Raw genomic sequence first — 18,928 nt, forward strand, 5'->3', positions numbered from 1 at the left:
TAATGTGAACTTGATAGTGATCTGTTCTGCTGGGTCTGCCATCTGGCCAATCTGTGAATACACATAAAAGGGCCTAAAAATCAACACACACATCGTGCAGGCTCAGCTGCAGCTGGGAGCAGCTCCTTCTCTGGCCAGTTACTGCAAAGAAACAGGAGCTGGAGGTCCTGCAAGGTGGGGTGAGATGTAGAGGCATGGGAGAGAACTGCAGGAATAAGAAGTCTCCATCACCTTATAAAACAGCCTGTGATGGAAATCTGCCTGCAAGAATGCAAGTCAGGGTTCAAGAGAACTGAGGGTGTTTTTGAGTTTACAGGAAACCAGACTTGACTACTGCTGCTCATCAAGGAACATATTGTTTCTAGCAAAAGACAAAATTTGAACTATGTTGCTTTAAAAAAAAAAACCAACAAATATTTGAGACATCTGTTTGCTTGTGTTTGTTATTGTTTTACCTTTGAATGTGAACATTTTCCTTTTTTTTTTCCTGTTTAAAATTTACACTATAAAGGGTTTACTAAAAAAGTAAATAAGAGAAAGTGGAAAACTTCAAATGGCCCCATGAAAACATAATCTTCTTGCTCATCTATCTGACACAGAAGATCTGATTATCTCAAACCTCCTCTTGTTGAACTTAGCCTTTATTTTTACTGCTTAGATAGGAGATGCCTGCAGTCCCTGGCAATTCTTTTGGATAAAGTAACAGAGCAGCTGAGGTAGTTTCCACCTGGTTTACCACCTCCCAAGAAATCAAAGATGCCAACACTCACCAGTTCATTTTGTAACAGATAGAACAGTATCTCAGCTCATCCCTAAAACATCCTCTGCGTCAGAAAAGAGGCTGGAAAGGAGGAGAGGTTCCTGTCCAGCTCTGTGAGGAGAAACCATTTAAGCAGCAATGATTCTGGTGTACCAGATTTGTGTCTGGTGTACCATTCCTGACTCCTCCCAAAACCAACAGCAGCTCTGTGCTGGATTTCCAGCTGGGCAGCAGTTGACAGCTGACTTCTGAGTCAATATTTTCCCATGAGCTCTATTTTTGACTATCCCTGCACTCTTTTCCTCCCCTTCCTCCTCTCTGCTTGGTTCTCTGAATCAATCAGAGGACTGACCTGAGGCTCACATCATATCTAGTCCCAAGACAAATCATGCCCAGAACAAGTTCTCAATCTGAAGAGAATCATCGCAACCACTAGGAAAAGACTTTATCAGGTCATGTTATCCATTCCCAGGGGATGGCATATGATTGTTCCTTACAATATATTCTCCAGGGCTTTGTCCAGTTTTGTTTAAATGATTGAAATAACAGGGTTTCTGCTCTCTCCCTTAGGAAATTGTTGCCCTGTCCAGTAGATCCAGCTATTAGGAAGTTCTTTTTTGATACACAGCCTGTACTTTTCTTGTTCTATGCTGTCTTTTGTGACATTGTTCTTTTGTAGCCCTCAATCCAACACCTCCATTTCTCTCCATCACTGCTCACTCCTTTATACTTCTTGGAGATAGTCACAGCTTCATTCCTTAGTTAATATTAGTTATAAACAGAGCTCTTGGAGGCAGAGTCCTGCAGCAAGAAAGACAAGAGGCATTCTACAACACATACACATGTATATATACAATTCAGATTTTTTTTTTCTCTTTAGAAGCAGCACCTTATATGATCACTTTTATTGTACTCCTCTGTGATCACTCTTGCTCTTCAAAAACTTTCAGGATCTTTGCTAGAGCAGTGTACAGCCTTTCTTGATGCAGAACTATGGTATCAGGCTTATCAGTTCCCTGGACTGCAAAATATTATCCTTTTTGCATAAGTGGATGTGACTGACCATCACGGTAACATTATGTCCTCACTGCATGGCAAACTTTACTTGATGCTGTCATTTCTTCACATCAAAAAGGCTTTTTGCACTCCATGGATGTGATTGCAATAAGCATTTTTTCCTTATTCACCTACATAAATTGACTTCTTGGGCACTTTTAATAGTTTTCTGTAACTGATTTTTGTTGCTCACAGTTTATTGGCAATGATCTGAGTCTTCTCCATGAGGGGGGAAGATGAAGGGCTCACCCTGCAGAGCTGGGAGGATGATCCAAACAGCACTCTGAGGGATCAGGGGGAAATATAGCAGGAAGAAGCACAACAAATTGTATCATAACAAAAGACCAAAAATTAATGGGTTTTTTTCTATGTTGTGATGATAAAAAAAAGAAGCAAGAGAAACTTCTGATTCCACTTTATTCAAAGAATTAGTTCTTTTCAAACTACCAGGTCTGAGTCTTTGCAGGGTTAACAAGATCCTGCTCTCAGCTCTCAGTCTGACACTGCCAGGGCTTGAGAAGCTGTATCTGAACAAAAACCCTGATAAACAAATATTACCAAAGGCCAGCACAGAGCAGTGACTGAGATCATTAGTGACGTAGCACCCACGTCCTCTGAAGCTGTGATGTCACTGTCCAGTGCGCTTCACAGAATAATGTTCATAAATCCATGAGACATCAAATGCTGCCAGCTCTGATAAAACACAGCACACCCAGCAAGAGACATGGGGTGACACTCGGGAAAGTGGTTCAGATGTATTTGCACTGGAGTAAAAACTTGCATTTTTCCTTCTACAACTTCCCCCTTTGTACAGCTAAGGGACACACAAGAGCAGAGACAACTTGCCATGAGTTTGCTCATGGATCTGTTTCAATTTTGTGCTGTTTCTACTGCAGATTTTTCCCATGTGGAAGATAAAAAAAGAGTATATTTTTCCAATATTTAAAAAATATTAATAGGTCCATGGTATTTTAAGCAGATTCTCCTTTCTGCTGTTGAGAAATCAGGACTTTCCCGATCCTAAAGGGAAGCTAAAGCGAGGGTTAGTTATTCCCACTATGCTTAGATCCAGTCCCTGCTAGAAAAACAATGCCAGCTAATCCATTTAGAAACACAACTTTGTCTAGAGCAGAGCTTTCTCTGCTTTAGTCATAGTTATAAAGATACAAAATCGCTTCTTCCAGGGAAGTCTCTGTGTTGGCAGGTGAACAGCCGAGTCTGAAAGAACCAAAAATTCCTCTTCCCTCTCCTTTGCTTGCGATTCTCTGTCCCTTAATGACCACATTAGCCAGAAATGAAGAAATTAGCCAGAATGACACAAGTTTTCCTGTTTCTAGAACTTTGCAATCATACACTTCTTTACATCAGTTATAGCATTTATTGTACCCTTCTCTGAGAAAAAGCATCCACAAACATATCTTCTGAATCTGGCTGGCTGCAGTTTTGGCCAAGGTTATCTTCCCTGCAGATACTCTAATTTTGCAGCAGTTTTATTAATTGAAACCTGGCTTTAATGATCTAACAGCAAAAGTCAGTGGAATCTGTCATAATTTCCCCCATTACATCACATATGGGCTGACCAGTGATTCTGTAGGATTTATAGATAGTATTCAGTGAAAGCATTACATGAATTTCACTAAAAATAAAGAAAAAATAATGCTCAAATGCTTTGGGTTCAGTTTCTTTTACCAAGGTACATGTTTTGTTGGTTGCTTGTTTTTGGTTTTTTTCCTCTTGCTATTGCTCCCCTCCAAAAAGCCTTATGCTTGAAAATACAAGCAAAGAGAGATGCCTCAATTATCCCCTACAAATTTTTAAGTCTGTTCTGTCAGTTATCTTTGAAAAACTGAAATCATTCAATCAAAACTTCTGTGAAGGAAGAAGTTCAATTCTGATTGAGAAAGCATTTTTTGAAGCTGAAACCAAGAGAAGTAATGCAAATATATTGCCCAATGGTACTGTCCTGTCCAGCTTTCCACCGAGCCAGTACTAACTTTGAGACACATCTGTCCTTGTACTTTAAAGAGAGAAGAGCTGAGCTAAAACATGAAGGTCAGAGTTTTGCAACGTTGTTCAGCTTTGGCTATGGGAAGATTTGCTGGAATTGCTGTATCAGGGTAATTACACCAGCCTAACTCACTGGGCTGGCACTTTCAAATCAAGCAACCTCATACATTTTTCTGATAGCAACTTTGATCTCTCAGAAGCAAGGACACACCAGGAGCATAAAGACCTTGGTACCTTTCCCCAACAAGACAAAGCCAGAAGCATTTCTCATGGGATGCTGTTCCAGCCATCAGAAACTGCCCAACTAAGTCAGGAAATTGAGCCTAAGAGATATTAAACCCAGAACTTGAGCTCATTGTGCAATGAAAATCTCTTTCCTAAAAAGACAGAGGTACACCTCAGTTAGGGCTTCCATCTCCACTAATCAAGCTGTAAGGCTGTCCCTAAACTCACTGCTCTTACAGCTAAAAGTTTTCCTGTTTTCAATCCAAACTTGTCCAATGTTTAATTCTTCTGATGAAGTTTTCAGCTCAAACAGCAACCCACCCAATTTGCCTTTCCTACAAACTAATAAAGATGAGCTATATCTCACCAGCCTAGTTTGTTTGTTTGTTTGTTTTTTCCAAGGAGGAATAAACCAGTCACAGCTAGTCTGTTGCATTAGACAGGGTCACTTTGATAGCATTTTGCACCTTTCCAGCTTGAATTCAATTTTCTTGCACATCAACAACCCAAATTTAGATACAGAGCCACAGAAATTCAATGCTGCATTTGTACAGACTTCAAATTGTATTTCATACAACTTTAGACAGCTCTTGTATACAGCACTGACACAAAACCCAAAATGAAGTACTACATCTCAAACATACCCGTCCTTGGTTTGTAGCTAAAAATCCATAGGATCTTATTTTGCCTTACAGTGATGAAAATAGAGTAATTTTTCTTGGTGTCTGTGAACTCACAGCGCTGTAACTCAAGTACACATGAGTTCATGGTTTAACCAGAGGCAAGCATGAGCTAAGTGAGCTAAGCTCCATGTAGCATTAAACAGATGGATGCTAAAAAGAAACTTTCCATATACTGCAAGTATCTCTGCCTTGAAATGACCCATGAAAAGCAGGATGGGGTTCATGTGCGACGCCGAGTCCTGAAGCTGACAGACATATCCCAATTAGTTATTCCAACAGTGGATCTGTTCAAACTCCTCAACACATTTCCAGTGCCCAGAAAATCCATTTGCTGAGACCAATCTGGGCTCTTTCACCTTTTTACTTCTTTGTTGTTTGCAGACATCTACCTTTTCCCCACCAGGCCTGATAAGCACAGCAAGCGGTGAGATTGCAGGAGGCAGTAGAGTGAGACACCATTTAATGCACCTGAGTAGGCATAATCAGAGCCATCCATCACTGCAGTTTTCTATTCCCAGCCAACGGGAATAATCAAACTGAGTGGGAAGAAATGGGAAGTCACTTAGAAAAACTTTGTCAAACCCCTCACTATTTATCTTCTGCTGGGTGGAAAACAATGACCTACTATATTATTTTAATATCATAACCAGTGTTTTTCATTTTATTTCACTGCTGAACTCCTCCATAAAAGGTGGCTCAATAAATCAGACTGACAAAGTACTTCATGGAAGATTTCTGAGCAGTCATAAACATCATTTGCACAGGTTTTATACCTGAGAACCTCCATTGTGATCCAGGACCCTGCAGTGGCAGGGGCTATATAAATGACACATGAGATGGTCCCAAACTATTCACAATTCTGCTCTGACACAGAGAATTACCATCTGCACATTCCAAGCATGGATACCAGAGAGGGAGAAGGCCTAGTCATGAAGAATACAGATTGGTCTAAGAGTTTAATATCCCCACAAAGAAGGGCTTTGCAATGAGAGAAGTTATTAATCCATTGAACATGAGAGAAAAACCACTCAGAAGGGTTATTTCATAAAATCACAGAATGGTTTGGGTGGGAAGGGTCCTTAAAGATCATCTCATTCCAACCCCCTGCCATGGTCAGGGACACCTTCCACCAACCTAGATCAGGTTCCACAGGACCCCATCAAACCTGGCCTTCAACACTTCCAGGGATGGAGCATCCACAGCAACCTCTTCCAGTGCCTCACCACTCTCACAGTGAAAACTTTCTTACTAATACCTAATCTAATCTACCCTCTTCCAGTTTAAAGCCATCCCCTCTTGTCCTATTTAAAATTTTGACTAAAACATGCTCCAGAATTATTCCTGTTGTGATTTAAGTCTCTATTTCAGCTTCACTTGAAGCCTTTGAAGCTTACATAAATAAGGAGCAGCACTGCTGAGGGTCTACTGGAGACCTGGATAGTGTCCCTCCACTTGTCCCATGCATCTCCAAGGGGCCTGAATTTACAGTGGGATTTATTTATCATCTCATACTTATCAGTCTGGGATGTGAGCTGCAACCACATGCTCAATTTTGGATTATCTGTAAGTTTATTAGAACAGTTTTGTGGAAGTCAAGTTTCCTCCACTGCACATTTCTGGGCATCAATTTATATTATCATGTGGTGGGTTGACCTTGGCTGGCCACAAAGTTGCTTTCTCACTTCTCCTCAACAGAATAGGGGGAAAAATAAGGACTGAAAAGTTTGTGGCTTGTGAGGGCAAGTTGATTGATCAACAGTTACATTCATGGGCAAAACATGCTCAGCTTGGGAAAGAGTGATTTCATTTGTTGCCATTTACTCTCTGACAAGATCAGTGAGAAAAAAGGGAAATCCAAAAATCCCTTATCCATACTTCTTCCTTCTTCCCATTCTCAGCTTCAGTCCTTCATTCTCCACTCTTCTCTGTCCTCCTCCTCCTCTCCCAACTGGACAGGAGGGATGGGGATTGGGGGTTGTGGTCAGTCCATAACACTTTGTCCCTGCCACTCCTTCTTGTTTACACTCTTGCCCCAGCACAGGGTCCCTTCCCATGGGATATGGTCCTTACTAAACTGCTCCAGTGCGGGTCCTTTCTCTGGGCTGCAGTTCTTGGAGAACTGCCGCAATGTGGGTGCTTCCCACAGGGCACAGCCCTTCAGGAACCGCTCCAGTGTGGAACCCCATGGGCCACAGCTCCTGCCAGCAAACCTGCTCCAGCATGGGCTCCTTTCCATGCCATTCCTGCCAGGAATTCCTGCTCCTGTCTGTGCCTGCCAAGGGCCACAGCTTCCTTCAGGGTAAATCCTTCTGGTCCAGCATTGAGTCCTCCAAAGTCTTCAGGGGGGTTATCTGCTCTGGGGTGGTTCTCCAAGGGCTGCAGGTGGATCTCACAGACATCCATGGTCTGCACCAGGGGAATCTCAGCTCCAGGACCTGGAGCACCTCCTCTCTATCCTTCTGCACTGGCCTAGGTGTCTGCAGAGTTGTTCCTCTCTCATGTTTTCACTCCTCTCTCACAGATGCTGTCTGGCATCTTTTACCCTTTCTTATATCAAGGAGATGTCACCAGCATTGCTGATGGGCTCAGCTTTGGCCATGTTAGGGGGTTCCATGTTGGAGTTCCATGTTGGAGCTGGCTGGAGCTGACTCTGTCCAACATGGGCACAGCTCCCCATTTCTTCTCACAGAAGCCACCCCTGCAGCCAAAACCTTTCCACATAAACCAAATACAGACCAATAGCTACTTTATATTTGCTTGGTTGATTGCTTGCAACTCTTGGAAGTAACAACTTCATTTTCAGAGTTGCTACCTCATTCATTGATGGGTCTCAATTTGCCTTGCAAAGCCATAAACAGTTTGATAGAGCTGTTGTCAGCAGCTTCAAGTGCTCACACTGAGTCTGAAGCTGTTCCTGAGTCCTCAAGACCTCTGACTCCCCGGCTGTGCAGCAGCAGCAGCATTATAAACCTGGCAAGGTTTTATTTATCTCTGCAGAGGACCAGCCCTCAGCTTCAAAGAATCTGTCCCAGGGAGAAGACTCCAGAAAGCACCAGCACAGCTGCTGGGTAACCAAGCTGCTTTTCTCACCAGGCAGACAAGGACATGGTCTAAAGATAGAAGCTGAAAATTTTCTTCGAAACAACATCAAAAAAGTCTTTGACTACCCTGAATCTCAGACTTCTGTACTCATTGGCCTGATTCTCCCATCAGTTCCTTTCAATTTCATTTCAACACTTCACCCATTTTGTTGGTCATATCCATTCCTCTTCATTGCCTGCTCCACCAATAGATCACTCCATTGCTATTCTCATGCCTTCACCCCACTCGTTTTCATTTGCTGTTATCACCTTTTTTTTTTGGTTCTGTTTTCCTCCTCTCTGTCACCCACTTTCTTTCATTCCCATCTGCCCCTTTTTCATTCTCCTCTGTCTTACTACAGCGAACACCTGCCTCCAAAGGCAATGCACAATATTTAAGAGAACTCCATTACCTGCAACCCTATGCAACAGTTCTCCTGTGATGAGAATTGCCAACTATAAACCATCAGCCTTATCTCAGCCGTCAAGTTAATTCTGGCATGGGGCATTATGAAATTAGCCCTTCTTGGCAAAGCTTCTGGCCTTTAGCTTCCACAGGAACACAATTAAATGGTATTTGTGCAGTCAAGCTACAGCAAAACTAAGAGGAGACAGACATCGGGAAGTTATTAGATTAGGAAGTAAAACGACTACTCCTTGGTTAGATCAAGCATTCAAACACATTATATAATATTTCAAAGGCAATACAGGCAAAACAAAACCTCCCAGGCACTTTGCCTCCTTGTCTAGGCTGTGAGGAAGCACATATCATAATAGCAAATGAGGAAAGTCATTACCAGACCTCCAGATTTTGGGTTTGTTCACAAGGTTACTTGTGCCATGCTGGGTTAACTCAGTGGGGACTCCAGAGCACAGACACAGCTTGAAGTCCTTCCTAATTAAATACACACACATACACCATAATCAGAGCTCTTTCTTCACCCCAGGGCAGGATCTTTGGCTCATATAAGTCAGCAGAATGCCCTGAGGAGCTACTTTGATTTATATTGGCTAAAAATCCAGTCCCAGAGCCTCTGTGCATAAGAGCATGTTTTAGAATAACTGGTGAGTATCTGAGCTTAAAGAAGCCTTCTCCCACACAGATTTACACCCTGCAGACAGGCACTTGTATGTGCATCAGTGGTAGCTCAAGTTTTACCCCTTCTTCACATCAGCTTTTGATTAGATGGGCAATGCTCTGAAGTTGATGCCCACAAGCTCCACCCTGCTGGGGCAAATCCCTCATGCAGTGATACAGTCCAAAGGAAACAAAATCAAGCAAATTTGCTGGGCATACCCTACTTGTCTTCACAGATGTCCCCCTAATCATTGCATTTGGCATGATTTTGGAGAAAAGTTATAAAACATAAACTAGTTTCAACTCCTGTGTTTTTTCCCCCCAGAATCTGCGATGAGGTTTGCTCATGTAAATCAGAAAAGTTAAATGATTGCTCAGCACCTTCTAAACATCTGTGCCATGTCAAAAGTGAAGCAGTAATATCACCACGAGGGAAACAGGGATCCTAATGAGGTTCTTTAGAGGAGAGAAGGTGAGAGACACCAGCTTTAGGGTAGGATCTGCAGTCCTTTGGAGTCTGTCAAGGCCAAGTGTCCCAGGCACTCAAATCATTACACAGTGAAAACACATCCTCTGGGAACTGGGTTCAACTTCTGACAACCCACACAAGGTTTATGTGTGAATCCTGCTCAGCACAGCTCTGTTTCTCCACCCACCCACGGCCAAAGGAGCAGACAGGCTTAATTTACTGCTCTTTAAAAACAGATGCTGGCCTTCAATTTATCTCCATCAAGGGAAAAAAATACCCAAGCTCCTCAAATGAAATGCCCTGCAGGATTTTGCCTGAGCAAATGTGAGATGGAGATTTGACAATAAAAAAGACATTTCATTTGTCTTATTAGTGGCTGACTACTGTGGAAGGTGTTCAATCAATTAGACTGATCTTGGCCTCCTGAATTATTGATAGAGAGAGCTGGATTACACTCTAAAATGCTTTTAGTTTAATTGCCCAACCCATCATTGCTTCATTTTCCTTTTCTTATGTATATAAATTTTTTTGTTGTTGTTGTTTTGTTATTTAACCAAAGCAGTTTGCCAGCAGCTGACTCTGGCACTTTGCTGCTGTTGGAGGGAGCGAGCACCGAGGGTGCAGTGGGAAGGGAACGGTGCCAGCATCCCCAGAGTGAGACCTGGGGGGAGAACAGTGGCTTCTCATCATGACAGAGACATGCAGGGGAGTCAGGGGGGCTCCTCCTTGACCTCATGCCCATTCTGTGCATATTATAACTCTTGGTTTCCCATTCCTTTATCTTCATACATTGTCTCCTTTTTGCTTTCTGCAGACTTTTATCAAAGCAAAGGCAACCCTCAACGAAGGGGAGAGAATGATGCATCTGACTCCATCGATATCAGAAGGCTAATTAATTACTTTATTGCACTATACAATGTGCATTTCATCTAAACTGAATCTGCCAAGCACTCACTCTGCACACAACTGCACAGAACTGCAACTCATCTTCTGACTCTCTCGTGACTCTCAGCCGACAGTCCGACACACACACACACACTCTTGGCCCAGATAGGGCAAGGGAACAAAACATCCTCACTTTGGGTAAACAACCTCCACATTGCATTCTACTTTGGCGCAACACAGGCACAGCAAGTAAGATAAGAATTGTGTTGTCCCTTTCTCTGAGGTTCAGAGAATGTGAGTCTCAGAAATTCTTGGGAAGAATCGTGCCTTGCTTTTCTCTGTGAAGAGAAATGTGGCAACACACTTGTCTTCCCTTGCCTTGCATGCATGGAATCATGGAATCACTGATCTTGGAAAAGATCAAGTCCAACCTTCAACGAAACACCATGGGGCCCAGTAAACTTTATCACAGAGTGACACATCTATTTGGTTTTTGAACACTTCCAGGAATGGTGACTCCACCACTTCCCTGGGGAGCCTGTTCAAGTGCTTAACCACTCTTTCAGTGAAGAAATTTAAACAAATATCCAACTTGAACCTCGCCCTGGGGCAAACTTGAAACCACTTCCCCTTGTCCTATTGGTGTTTGGGTGGGAGAAGAGCCCAACTCCACCAATTCCCATCAGGAATGCAACAGAGCACAGGACTGTCTTGCCATGGCATTATCCCCAGCACCATCTGGGTGCCCAAATGGCTCTTCTTACCTCATCCTGACCATGATGGCTTCCCCCTAAAATTTCTTAACTTTCTTTGCTCATTACCCCTTTCCACCCTCAATATCTTCCAGCCTCTTCTCGTGCCCCATTCTTCATCAGCTCTTAGACACTGTCCTGCATTTCCCAGGCTGTGCACATCATCTCCTGCTGAAGGAGCAGGACAGCAGCAGAGACAGAACCACTGTGTTCAAAAGGGCTCCATATTTTATAGACTAAGAACAGGTTAAATGGCTTTAAACATGATTTCCTGCTATTCTTTTGCAGGCTAATATAAAGTAGAGAGAGAAGCACAAACGGAGTTATAAAAACATGGAAGTTTTTTCACAGTGAGAGAGGAAAAAGGGAAAGGAGGGTGGGGAAAGAGCAAAATAAAAAGACATGGGAAAGGACATAAAAAAAAGAGATTGGGCAGAGCAAACAGAGGAGAAAGAGAAAGGAGGATATGAAGAACAAGGGAAAAACAAAATGGAAATAAAAAGATGAAGGAACCTTGCCCACCAAAAATGGCAGATATGCAATGTGGATGCTTGGAAGAACAAGAATTCCGGGTACCAGATGTGAAAGAGCATTTTTGTGACAACAGGAACATGACATTGTCAGTACAAAGGGCTGAGGGATGTCATCTGAGGGGGAAAAAAAGGCAGTAACCACAAAGCTGCAGAGCAGGTGAGTGACACAGGTGAATAAATCTCATACGGATTTAAAAGATGAGACCATGCACATAACAGGATCCATCTGAATATAATTCCTTTTCCAGGAAGTCATTGCAGATCTCTGCCACTGGATCCAGACATGAGATGAGATCTCTTGGAAACCATTTGGAAGATAAATTCTGGGAAATGTGTCATTTTGTGTTTTTCTAGATGGCAAGTGAAGAATTACTGTTGTAAGTGATACTTTAGCTCAGCCCTTCCTGCATGTAATAGGCAATAGATATTTTCCCCCTAAAATAGCATCAGAACCAGCAAAAAGCAATTTTATTTTAGACTTGGTTCAGATCAACAGTTTAGACCAAACACTGTGAAAAAGTGTTTGATCATATATTCACTGCTATTGTTGAAATTAAAGGAAGGATAAGCAAAAACAGGTATCAAAGTCCTTAATTTCTGAAGCACAAAGGTGAAGAATTAAAGGGATTAGTAACTGAGTCACTTGGTATTAAGAATGCAGAGATGGTAACAAAGGAGCTTGAGATTTCTCCCTGAGAAATTCACAAAGAATACCAAGATTAGAGTATAATAATGCTTATTGCAATACATCTTGCAACTTATTGCAAGATTACAGTAATACTTATTGCAAGGGAAGAATTGTCAGGGACATTTAAGAGGAGTGGGAAAAGGATAAATCAACAAATCCATGTCCAAGTTTTTATATGTAGGAATAATATGACAATGGTCCAAGAAACATTGAAACAACAGAAGAGGGCTCTTTAGATATGTAAGGAAAGAAAGCATCTGGGTGACAAGGGTAGGATGATTATGAGCTATACATTAGAATAAAGTTTTGTTTTTGCTACCAGCAGAATGAAATTTATCACTGGAAATTTATTGCTGGAAGCTGGTAACAAGTCCTGAAAAACTCTCAATTTTCTCAAATGTATAACCTAAATATACCTATGAAAGAGAAAGGAAAGGAAAGGAAAGGAAAGGAAAGGAAAGGAAAGGAAAGGAAAGGAAAGGAAAGGAAAGGAAAGGAAAGGAAAGGAAAGGAAAGGAAAGGAAAGGAAAGGAAAGGAAAGGAAAGGAAAGGAAAGGAAAGGAAAGGAAAGGAAAGGAAAGGAAAGGAAAGGAAAGGAAAGGAAAGGAAAGGAAAGGAAAGGAAAGGAAAGGAAAGGAAAGGAAAGGAAAGGAAAGGAAAGGAAAGGAAAGGAAAGGAAAGGAAAGGAAAGGAAAGGAAAGGAAAGGAAAGGAAAGGAAAGGAAAGGAAAGGAAAGGAAAGGAAGGAAGGAAGGAAGGAAGGAAGGAAGGAAGGAAGGAAGGAAGGAAGGAAGGAAGGAAGGAAGGAAGGAAGGAAGGAAGGAAAAGAAAGAAAGAATTGCAGGTGTGTTTCTTATTGTACTTCAGTGAGATTAATTAATATGCTCCACAGGGAATCCCTCAGGAAAATGAGGAATCTCAGATCTCAGCAGGCTGCAGACAAGGGACAGTGGTTGGGCAACTGGCAGGAGTGCCAAAGCCTTGCAGGAAAGAGGTCCCATCCCTGCAAGCACACGTGGAGTACTCACAGTGGGGCTGATTTTAATTAATATTTCCATTACTGGGACAGGAGCAGGATGCCAGGGATGAGATGAGACAGATAGTGATCCATGAATACTCGCGCAGTAAAGGAGGGCTCTGTGGCTGATACCACCAAAAAGGGAAGGTGGAGCACTGGGGAAGTTTGCCTGATCACCAAACACCCCTGACCATAGAGAAAGTGTCTTTGTGGGGCTGCCAGCCCCTTTCCAGGGGGTTCCCACAAAGAAACAAATCGTGTGGAAACAAGGAGATGCTTTGCTTACATCAAAGCATCCCAGAGAAGGATTTCATTCACAGTAAATCTCCTTTCTCAGCACTGGCAATTGCAAGGACCTGGGCTGCTCTTGCATTTAATCCTCCTGATTGCCATTAGTCCCATTTTACCATGTTTTAGGCACAGAAGTGAGTTCAAATGTCCTTTGAAACTACTGCAGTGTCTCCTCCTGTCTAAACTTGTCTCTGACTGAGTTTGCTCAGGGCTAGGACACATCCTGAGAGATTCAGTCTCACACTGCACTGACCTGGGCCATGGGCCAAGGACTAAGAACCCTGGTAACACCCCCAGACTTGGGTTAGCCTCAGTCTTTGTGGCCCTGTTATACCCCAAAGGCTGATGCATGTTCAGGTCTCATAGCCTGGTGAATTCCCAATCCTGTACGTTCCTCATGGCACAAGTGCAGAGATGCCAATTGCCTTGATGAAACTTCCTGGAAGCAGAACAGTCTCTACATTCTGAATTTGAGGGGGGAGTGCAGGTGTCTGTGGGACTAAAGCATTTGAAATTTTTGGGGAATATTACATTATAGTAATATATATATTTAGAAAGAGAGAGAGAATATACATATAATATACATCATTTATACATATATACATCATTTATATATAAAATATAATATATTATATATATTTGGACATAGTATATCACAGCTTGGACAGGTCTGCTCTTTTCTGGGTAAAAAATTGACCAGATGGCCAGGCCCAGAGAGTGGTGGTGAATGGAATCACATCCAGTTGGAATCTGGTCACTAGTGGGGTTCCTCGAGGCTCAGAACTGGGGCCAGTCCTGTTTAATATCTTTATCAATGATCTGGACAAAGAGATCAAGTGTAGCCTCAGTGGGTTTTCAGATGAAACCCCATTGGGCAGGAGAGTTGATGTGCTGGAGGGTAGGAAGGATCTGCAGAGGGATCTGGACAGGCTGGATCAATGTGTCGAGCCCAACAGGATGAGTGTCTGTCCTTGTTTCAGCTGGGACAGAGTTAATTTTCTTTCTAAAAGCTGTGACAGTGCTGCGTTTTGGATTTAGTATGAGAATAGTGTTTATAACACGGTGATGTTTCAATTGTTGTTAAACAGTGTTTGTCCCAAGTCAGGGACTTTTCAGTGAGTTTTGCTCTGCCAGGAGCAGGTGCACAAGAAGCTGGGAGGGAGAAGAATCAGGACAGGTGAACTGAATTGGCCAGAGAAATATTCCACACCATAGAACATCATGCCCAGTTTATTAATTGGGGGAGATTGGCTGTGAGGCACTGGTTTCTGCTCAAGCACTGGCTGGGCATCACTCAGTGGGTAGTGAGCAATGTTGTTGTGCATCACTTATTTACATTGAGTGCTATTTCTCTCTTCCTCTCCATTTCATTACAATTACAATTGTAATAATTGCAACTTCATTACAATTTTTATTATTATTGTAGTTGTTCTTACAATTTGTGCCATTTTTATGTTTTATTTTGTTTCAGTTACTGAAGTGTTCTTATCCCAACCCATGAAGTTTACCTTTTTCCCTTGATTCTCCTCCCCACTGGGGTGGCAGGAGCAGGGGTAATGAGCAGCTGTTGCCAGATGGGGTTGAACCATGACAAGGTTCAACAAGGCCAATGCCAGGTCCTTCACTTCAGTGACAAGAAGCCCCAGCAGTGCTCCAGGATGGGGCACAGTGGCTGGAAATGTGCCCAGCAGGAAAGGATCTGGCAGTGCTGGCTGACAGCAGCCAAATGTGAGCTGGCAAGTGCCCAGCTGGGTAGGGAGGAGGGTGGCATCCTGGGCTTCTGTGTCAGCACAGTGTGGCCAGCAGGACCAGGGCAGTGACTGTCCCTCTGTCCTGGGCACTGGGGAGGACACACCTCGAATTCTTCGTTCAGTTTTGGGCACCTCACAACAAGAAAGACATTGAGGTGCTGGAGCATGTCCAGAGAAGGGAACAGAGCTGGGAAGGGTCTGGAGCACAGGTCTGATGAGGAGCAGCTGAGGGAGATGGGGTTGTTCCACCTGGACTAAAGGAGGCTCAGGAAGGACCTTCTGATTCTCTACAACTCCCTGACAGCAGGTTGTGGCTGCAGGTTGGTCTCTTCTTCCACCTAACAAGTGTCAGGACAAGAGGACATAGTCTCAAGCTGTGCCAGAGAAGATTTAGGTTGGGTATTAGGACACATTTCTTCACTGAAAGGGTGGTCAGGCATTGGAAAAAGGCTGCCCAGGGCAGTGGTTGAGTCACCGTGCCTGGAGGTATTTAAAAGACATGTAGATGTGTCACTTGGGAACATGGTTTGCTGTTAGGACTTGGCAGTGTTGGGTTAACAGACTGGATGATTGTAGAGGTCTTTTCCAACTTAAATGACCCTATGATTCTATTAATATACTGATAAAGAAGAACCTGAACGAATAAATGCATGTTTGGTCAAAAATCACATAAGTATATTTTTTAAAATGAGCTTTAAAGAAAACAAACCACATTCCCCCAAGTATCTTTCAGAACTGAGTATGACTCCCTTCTTACTGGTTTGGGGTTGAAATAATTTTGTACCATGGGGGAATCCACACACAAATATAAATTCTTTTTTTAGCATTTAATTTGCAAATTGAAACCCCGATCTTGGCACAGAACTCCAGCAGAGTTCACTAAAGGATCCCTCTGCAAAGCCAGGTGCAATGAATGCAGCTTGGTGTCACCACGTGGCAGTGCAGCCCTGACTGCGACACCTCCTTACAGATGGAGCTCCCCAAACATCCATATCCACACTCTTAGCCAGAGAGCACACAAAGAAGCCTGACACAGCCCTAAACTCCTCTTCCTTGAAATATCAGGGCAGACATGCAGGAGAGGTTTTCTTACACAGAGCTACTGCCAAGCATTTTCCAACACGTATCTTCTTATTACTTTAACTGTTATGGCCACGACCCAAGGCATTTCCTGGGGATCAGAGAACAGCTGAATGTACTGAGCACACAGACCATTAATCCCAGGCTGATAATGGTCAGTTTGAGCACCACAGCATACAAGATTCCCTACATCCTTGGTCAGGGTCTCCAGCTGCTACCACAGTGTATATAAATACTACAAAAGCTCCTTTTGAATGAGCAAGAACAGAAGAAAAACAACAGAGAAAATAAAAAGAAAACAAATGAGCACCCTCTAGTCCTTGTGGGGAAAATGAGGGATACACAATGAATTGGCACTGGGGAAATGGACCAAAGAGACTTCAGGACTCTGGGGAAGGCTCAGGATTTTTTTCAAAATCCATCCTCTGCTCTCTCACAGCTTTGTGCATCACCCTCCCGGGATGCTGAGGGAAGCAGGTGTGTGCCACGAATGGGAGACACCTGGGACCACACTGGGCCGTGCTCCTTCAGCTTAATAGTCCCTGAGACTGCACTGCCTGGATGGGAAAGCTGAGTTTGATAAAGTCCCAGTGGCTGAGATGAAGTCTTCTCCTGCCAGCCTTGGATTTTTCACTCACCTTCAAAGCAGATGAGTGGAAATATCAGAGAAGTGAATCTCTTACCTGCACTGCTCAATGAGGCTTTTATGATATTCCCTGTTCCCCTTGGAGAGATGCTTAGTACACTCTAGGGTGTTGAGGTACATTCATTTCCATTTCCAATTCTCTTTTATTTCCCATCCATCTCCTGGCTGCAATAAGCACACACTCTCCTCTTTCTGCAAACAAAAAACCTTCCTCTCCAGCCATTTCTTCACAAAATGCCTTCCAGTGACCCCCAGCTGGCTGCTCTGAGTTTCATCAGCACACCTGGGGTAGGAATGTAACTTTTCAGATTCCTCTTCCTCTCCTCCATCACCTCAAACAACCTTGCACCTACTTGTGCTCGAGCACCTTGTGTCTCCAGAAAACTCTGCTTCCAGCCCCCTTTTCAACAGAGACATGGTTTATTGTCCCCTAAGTAGCCCTTCACAGTTCCTCTTCTCAATCAGCACTGGGTAATGGTTTCCTAGGGATCATAATACTTAGCACCACAGTAATTGAATGATATTATTAACAGCAGTAGCATCTGTGTTGTCTGTTTAATTAACTGGAGAGCAAATGAGGCCCTAAGAGTCATTACTCTGATCCTTTATTGTTTTTCTAATGATGTGCTGCTTCTTACTTGATTATTGGCTAAGGATCCCCGTTACCAAAAAATTCACTTTTAATAAAATAATAGCAAAAGAACTCTCTACATACACTGAATGACATATAACATATAACATATAATTCTCTCAAGATACAGATTAAATAACTGTAAACTTCTGCTGTAAATACTCCAAGTCCACCACCTCTACTACTCCCTGAGCAGCAGAAAGGAAAGGGGAGACACCATCCCGTGATTCAAGGAATGAAAGAACAAAGCTCTAAAATGCATTTTACTGCTGAGAAGCTGATAAAAAAAGCAAAGCTCACCCTGTGGACTCTGCAGGGGCTGAAGGAGGAAAGACTAGCTTTGGAGACTGCTGGACAAAAAAAAAACCAACCAAAAAACAAACACAACAAAAATACAGTATCCCAGAACTGATCACAACATTTCATTCCAGCTCTGCACTGAAAGGGATGAGGACCAAAGGAAGCAGACATCCTCCCTATGCATAATTGGGCTGAATTAATGGGCAATCTGACAGCAGCAGGTCCCATTTCTCCACTTGGAAGCTTCTTGCATAGGTGGGGCAGCCACTCCACAGCAGCCCCAGCACTCATGCAACCCTGAACCCTGTCACCCCACAGAGGCAGGAGTCGGATGTGGCTGTGGAGTCATCACACCCATTTAACAGCCATCCTGGTCGGATGTTTGGGCTGAGGTTCATTGCTTGACAGCTGGTTATTGGCTTCTCTGCAAGGGGCATATGGAAATTTCCATGAAGATGATCCCAACTGCAGTTATTCAGCTTATCAGGAAGCACGGGCAGCTGGCATTAACCAAATTAGGAAAAAATGCCATCTCAGACAGGAAGGAGATCTTGCTCCTTGCATGCCTAAGATATTTGCTCCTGCAAAGTCTGTAGGTTAAGCTGAGCAGCAAAGGATGTCAGATTCAGCCATATACAGGTCTGGGGACATACAGATGAGTGTTACAGATCCTCTCCAACAGCCAAGTGTGAGAGTCTTAACACTGTGTAGCTTTTCTTTAACTTTACCTCGTGTAGCTGGTTAAGCCCTGCTCTGGTGGCCACAACATCAACCACCCACCTCCGCCTGAAGCAGCCCATGGAGGCTGCAGCTGAATGTCTGCCAAAGCCTATCTTCACACCAGGATCACAGGAGCACCTTTGTATCCTCATGGACTTGGGGCCCTGGCTCTCCAGCTGCTAATTTGGAGACCACTGTGCTCAAACATGGGCCTTAGGGAAGGCAGAAATGCCTCCTTTGATGCCATCCATCAGCTCCACCCAGGCGGAGAGGAAG

At 43.3% G+C, this 18,928-nt stretch overlaps 1 protein-coding gene across 1 annotated transcript in view; it reads right to left on the reverse strand.

Moving 5' to 3' along the window:
• Positions 1-18,928, reverse strand: part of KCNK9 (potassium two pore domain channel subfamily K member 9) — a 98,225-nt gene that overhangs the window by 19,904 nt on the left and 59,393 nt on the right. The window lies entirely within an intron of this gene.

The sequence above is a fragment of the Passer domesticus genome, chromosome 1 (genome assembly GCF_036417665.1).
Source record: "Passer domesticus isolate bPasDom1 chromosome 1, bPasDom1.hap1, whole genome shotgun sequence".
Classification (NCBI taxonomy): Eukaryota; Metazoa; Chordata; class Aves; order Passeriformes; family Passeridae; genus Passer; species Passer domesticus.